The sequence below is a fragment of the Triticum urartu genome, chromosome 7A (assembly GCF_056163025.1).
Source record: "Triticum urartu cultivar PI428250 chromosome 7A, HENAU_Tu73, whole genome shotgun sequence".
NCBI classification, from domain to species: domain Eukaryota; kingdom Viridiplantae; phylum Streptophyta; class Magnoliopsida; order Poales; family Poaceae; genus Triticum; species Triticum urartu.
The window spans coordinates 349,841,156-349,848,377 of record NC_141879.1 but is presented as its reverse complement, the minus strand read 5'-3'; positions in this window follow the sequence as shown (position 1 = coordinate 349,848,377).

The following is a 7,222-nucleotide window of genomic DNA, read 5'->3' as shown; positions in this document are numbered from 1 at the left end:
TTAATTAGTGTTAGGTAATTAGTGTTAATTAACTTAGTTAACTAGATGAGCCACTGACATGTGGGCCCACACCTAGATTAGTTTAGTTAATCACCTACTTAGCACTAACAGGCACTGTTAATTAGATGTGACACTGACACGCAGGTCCCACAGGTCAGGTTTGACCTGGACCAGGCCTGTTGACCTGCTGAGGTCAGCGTGACCTAGTGCTGACGCAGTAAACCCTTTTCTGAAATTCAAATAAATCTAAATGGTTTATTTATTTCATAAAATGTTATAAACTTCTAAAAATCATATAAAATCAACCGTAACTCCAAATGGAACAAATTATATATGAAAAATGATCAGAAAAATCCAATCTATCCATCTGTACTTGTTTCATGCATGTTAGAGCAACCTAACCTTGCTGTTTAGATGAAACATGATAATGCACTTATATGAATTCATAGTTTAGGCTTGTATTTGAATCTTTGATTCAAATAAGCTCAAACCACCCTGGTTTTAGTTGCATTAGCTCAAAACACATCATATCAACATGTCATGATCATGCATCATATTGTGCATTGCATTGATTGTATTCTTTCTGTGTTTGCCGGTGATTGTTCCCCCTCTGTAGACGTATGTTTCGACGATGTGATTAATGACACCGATGAAGAGCTATATCATCTTCGGAAGTGCCAGGCAAGCAAAAACCCCTTATTCATTCTGATACAATCCCACTCTCTCACTCCTGCTCTCTTTTACTGCATTAGGACAACAATGATTCATCTGTTACTTGTTGCGGTAGTTGAACCCCTTATCCTCTGCATGACCTGTCATTGCCACAGTAAATAGATGAAACCCACTAGCATGAGTAGGAGTTGTTTGAGCCTTGATGTGCCTACTCATTCATGCTTGTTTGTCATGCCTGCTATTGCTTTGAGTTGTGTCAGGTCTGATTCATCGGGGATGAATTGGAAAGTTGTGAACATGTCCTACTGTGTGTGAGCTAAGTGTGTTGAACACGATTCGGTAAAGGTAACGATGAGAGTCCATGTAGGAGTACATGATGGGTTGTTTCATTGGAATCATCCTTAAGCACCGAGATCTGTATGTGTGATTTAAGAATCAGTTACTACCATGCATTGGGATCCTTAATTGACCCTCTCGGCTTCTTAACCACCCTAGTCCTCTGTCCAGGAGTTGCAACTAGTTTCTGGTGTTTATAGGATATGTGTTGGCGGCCGTGCGTAGCGCTGACCCTAGGGGTGGGCTATGATGCGGTAGATACACCATGGCCGGGTATATCGGGTGCCCTTTTGGTGTCTCGGAACCCTGTACACATCGTTCAAGGCCGTATGTGGAAACCTCGGCCGGACTCCCTGCGGATGGAACCTGGATAGGTGATAAACCTGGACTAGAGACTTGAGTGTTAGGTAGGCCATGGCCGACACCCTCTTTGGGCTTCCGCTTGAAGGTTGCCGAGTACATGTCATGTAAACGACGGTAAGTGGTGAGAGCGTGTATGAAGAAGTACACCCCTGCAGGGTTAACATCATCTATTCGAATAGCCGCGTCCGCGGTAAAGGACTGCTTGGTTTCCTATACAGTTCATAGATAACTTGAAGTGGATACTCTACAACCCGCAAGATAAGCGTGAGTGCTATGGATGGCCTTCTCGTAGGGAGACGGGAGCGGATCCATAGTGGTGTATTGATATGGTGAATATGTGGACTCGTGTGCGCCACCTCAAAAGAGTTGCTTGTAGTTGTAGTTCAGGTTAGCCACTGAGTCAAAGCTAGCTTGCTGCAGTTAAACTCCACTACCCCTTTGTTAATAACGATGCATATGTAGTTAGTTCTGATGTAAGTCTTGCTGGGTACATTTGTACTCACGTTTGCCTATTCTATGTTTTGCAGAGAGACGTCCATCTCGCTAGTAGTTCCGTGTGGACTTCGACGGTTAGCTTGATACCTCAGCTACGATCTTGTGCCCTCGGCAGGATCTGGTAGATAGTCAGGCTTCTTAGCCTTTTTCGTTTGTAGATGTCTGTACTTAGACATGTTAAGATTCCGCATGTGCTTTGATTTGTATGCTATGATTGTTGGTTCATGAGACCCATGTTTGTAATTTCTCGCTTCTCGGAGCCTAATGAATAAATACTTGAGTCGTAGGGTTATGTTGTGATGCCATGTTGTATTTACACATATCGGGCATATTGTGTGTATGATTGAAATGCTTGGTATGTGTGGGATCCGACAATCTAGTTGTTTGTCCTTGGCAGCCTCTCTTATGGGGAAATGTAGTCTAGTGCTTCTGAGCCATAGTAGTCCGCTACAGTCCGGTTCACCGGACTCCTGCTAGCCCAGCACTACTGCTCAGGACACTTGACTGGCCGGCATGTGTTTCACTTCATTCCTGTGTCTGTCCCTTCGGGGAAATGTCACGCGGTGACATCTGGAGTCCTGCCTAGCCTGCTACAGCCCGGGTTCCCGGAGTCCTGTTAGCCCAGTGCTACAGCCCGGATTCACACGCTGCTGACCGACATGCTCGATGTGATTCATGTATGCATATCCCCATAGGTTGGTGTCGCTTTGGGTTCACGACTAGCCATGTCGGCCCGGGTTCTCTGTCATATGGATGCTAGCGACACTATCATATATGTGAGACAAAAGGCGCAAACGGTCCTGGGCCATGGTAAGGCGACACCCGTGGGAATACCATGCGTGAGGCCGCAAAGTGATATGAGGTGTTACCAGCTAGATCGATGTGACTTGGAATCGGGGTCCTGACAACATCGTACCATTACATAATAGCTGGGGATACATGCAAAGGGCATACAAATCCCACAAGAATACATCAATACATAGAAAACATCATACAGAAGATCGACATCCAACTACAGATGAAGAGAAATGAAAAACAAGAATGACATCCACCCTGCTAGCCCAGGCTGTCGACCAGGAGCCTATCCCCTGATCGAGGAAGAAGCAGAAGGAGAACTCCAAAACAAGTAAACATCGCTCTCATGTCAGATCATCGCATTACATGTACCTGCAACTATTGTTGTAGTAATCTGTGAGCCAGGAGGACTCATCAATCCCACTGCCATGGGTATTAAGACTAGCAAAGCTTAATGGGTATGGAATGGATAAGTGGTGGGGTTGCAGCAACACTAAGCATTGTATGGTGGCTAACTTACGAGTACAAGAATAAGATGAGAAACTACACAACAGTCGCAAACTAGTAATGATCAAGAAGTGATCCTGAACTACTTATGTTCAAACATAACCCAACCATGTTATGTTCCCAAACTTCGTCGAAAAGAGACAATCACGGTTACACACGTGGTTGGTGTATTTTAATTCAGATCTGATGTAAAGTTTTCTACAACCGGATATTAAAAACTCCCATCTACAACTTAACCGCGGGCATGACTTTTGAAAGATCAAACCCTGCAGGGGTGTCCCAACTTAGCCCATGACAAGCTCTCATGATTAACGGAGAAAAATCCTCCTCCCAAAACAACCCGATCAAGCTCAGAATCCTGATTCACAAGACATTTCGACAATGGTAAAACAAAACCAGCAAGACCTCCCGACATGCCGACACCCTGATAGCACCCGCGCGTATCTCGTCTTAGGCCACGATTGGATGGGTCAAGCTACGAGTAAAACCAGACCTCGAGTTTCCTCGTGGTGGCCCCGTAGGTTGCCCGGTTTGGACCAACACTCATCAGGAGCACTGGCCCAGGTTATTGATTAAGAATCCTCGGTTAATTACTCCCTATGCAAGTTTTAGTTGTTATAAGGCAAATGGTAAAACCAAAGTTGGGCCTTGCTAGAAGAGTTTTATTCAAAGCGAACTATCAAGGGGTGCTCATAAACCCCGACCGTGTTAGGGATGCAAAATCAAGGAACATAACACCGGTATGACGGAAACTAGGGCAGCAAGTGTGGAACAAAACACCAGGCAAAAGGCCAAGACTTCCACCCTTTACCAAGTATATAGATGCATTAATTAAATAAGAGATATTGTGATATCCCAAAATATCCATGTCCCAACATGGAACAACCTGCAACTGCACCTGCAACTAGCAACGCTATAAGAGGGGCTGAGCAAAGAGGTAACATAGCCACACAATGGTTTGCTGGGATGGTGGAAAAGGTTAGAGGCTAACATGGTTGGGACGCTTGATAAACAAGTGGTAGGTAGCGTGACATAGTGATAGCATCAAGACAACTAGCAAAGTAAAGATAGTAGTGAGATCCAAGGTGGCGGTCATCTTGCCTGAAATCCCGCTAGGAAGAAGAACGATTCCATGAAGAAGATGAACGGGCATAGATGAACCAAGTGTAGTTGAACGAATCCTCACTATCACAAGGAAACAGGAACTTAACGAGAAGAAGCACAAGCGGAAAGAAGCAAACAACATGGTAAACGCACAACACATAAACATGACATGATGCCCAACAAAGTATGATGCATGATGATACATCTCCAATGTATCTACTTTTCCAAACACGTTTGACCTTGTTTTGGACTCTAACTTGCATGATTTGAATGGAACTAACCCGGACTGACGCTGTTTTCAGCAGAATTGCCATGGTGTTATTTTTGTGCAGAAAAAAAGGTTCTTGGAATGACCTGGAAATTTACGGAGGCACGTTTTGGAATTTATAAAAAATACTGGCGAAAGAATCAACACCAGTGGGCCCACACCCTATCCACGATGGTGCAGGGCGTGCCCCTCTGGGGCGCGCCGCCCTGCCTCATGGGCCCCCTAAGGCTACACCGACGTTAACTCCAACTCTATATATTCACGTTCAGGGAGAAAAAATCGAAGAGAAGGATTCATCGCGTTTTATGATATGGAGCCGCTGCCAAGCCCTAATCACTCTAGGGAGGGCTGATCCGGAGTCCGTTCGGGGCTCCGGGGAGGGGAATCTGTCGCCATCATCATCATCAACCTTCCTACATCACCAATTTCATGATGCTCACCGCCGTGCGTGAGTAATTCCATCATAGGGTTGCTGGACGGTGATGGGTTGGATGAGATTTATCATGTAATCGAGTTAGTTTTGTTAGGGTTTGATCCCTAGTATCCATTGTGTTCTAAGATTTATGTTGCTATGACTTTGCTATGCTTAATGCTTGTCACTAGGGCCCGAGTGCCATGATTTTAGATCTGAACCTATTATATTTTCATGAATATATGTGAGTTCTTGATCCTATTTTGCAAGTCAATAGTCACCTACTATGTGTTATGATCCGGTAACCCCGAAGTGACAAAAATCGGGACCACTCCCGGTGATGACCGTAGTTTGAGGAGTTCATGTATTCACTAAGTGTTAATGCTTTGGTTTGGTACTCTATTAAAAGGAGGCCTTAATATCCCTTAGTTTCCAATAGGACCCCGCTGCCACGGGAGGGTAGGACAAAAGATGTCATGCAAGTTCTTTTCCATAAGCACGTATGACTATATTCGGAATACATGCCTACATTACATTGATGAAATGGAGCTAGTTCTGTGACACCCTATGTTATAACTGTTGCATGAGGAATCGCATCCGACATAATTATCCATCAGTGATCCATTGCCGATGAGCTTTTCACATATCGATCTCTGCTTAGTTACTTTTCCGTTGCCACTGTTACAATAACTACAAAAACTACAACTGTTACTTTTGCCACCGTTACCGCTACTTCCATATTACTTTGCTACTAAATACTTTGCTGTAGATAATAAGTCTTTCAGGTGTGGTCAAATTTACAACTCAACTGTTAATACATGAGAATATTCTTTGGCTCCCCTTGTGTCGAATGAATAAATTTGGGTTGAATACTCTACCCTCGAAAACTGTTGCAATCCCCTATATTTGTGGGTTATCTAGACTATTTTCTGGCGCCGTTGTCGGGGAGCATAGCTCTATTCATTGAATCACTTGGGATTTATATCTGTTGATCACTATGAGGAACTTGAAAGATGAAAGAACCAAGATTTTTCCCTCAACTACAAGGGGAGGTAAGGAACTGCCATCTAGCTTTGCACTTGATTCACCTTCTGTTTTGAGTAAAATTGTGACACTTACTCCCGCTATTGATTCTGATATGTCGCATGTTATTGATGATGACACTTATTCTATGCATGATGCTTATGATGAAACTACTTCTATGCTTGATAATACTGTTCCATTAGGTGAATTTCTTGATGAACAACTTGCTAGGGTTAGGGAGAATGAAATTATTGAAACTAATAATATTGATGAAAGTGATGATGAAGATTCTCCCCCTAGATGTGTATTGCTTGATGTGCCTGAGGGTTATGTTATGGATGAAGAAACTACTAGAGATCTTTTAGCTTGCAAAGATAGATATGATCTTAAGAAACTGTTAGCTAAGCTGAAAGAGAAGTCTTTAAATGCTAGAATGAAATATGACCCTGCTTTTGCTACTTCACCTATTTGTATTTCTGATAAGGATTATGAATTCTCTATCGATCCTAAGTTAATTACTTTGGTTGAATCTGATCCTTTTTATGGCTATGAATCTGAAACTGTTGTGGCACATCTTACTAAATTGGATGCTATAGCCACCCTATTCACTAATGAGGAAAAAATTGTTACTACTATATCCTTAAGTTATTTCCGTTCTCACTAAAGGGTGATGCTAAAATATGGCTTAATCCTCTTGATCTTGGTTGTGTGCGTAGTCCCCAAGATATGATTTATTACTTCTCTGCTAAATATTTCCCCGCTCATAAGAAACAAGCTGCCTTAAGGGAAATATATAATTTTGTGCAAATTGAAGAAGAGAGTCTCCCACAAGCTTGGGGGAGGCTTCTCCGATTACTTAATGCTTTGCCTGATCATCCTCTCAAGAAAAATGAAGTACTTGATATCTTTCATAATGGACTAACCGATGCTTCCAAAGACCACCTGGATAGTTGTGCTGGTTGTATTTTCAGGGAAAGAACTGTTGATCAAGCTGAATTGCTATTGAATAGTATGTTGAGTAATGTTAATGATTGGACACTTCCTGAGCCAACTCCTAAGCCAACTCTGAAGAAAAGTGGTATTCTATTTCTCAGTCCTGAAGATATGCAAGAGGCAAAGAAATCTATGAAAGAAAAGGGTATTAAAGCTGAAGATGTTAAGAATTTACCACCTATTGAAGAGATACATGGTCTTGATAACCCGACGCAGGTGGTAAAGGTAAATTCTCTCTATAGATTGATAAGGGT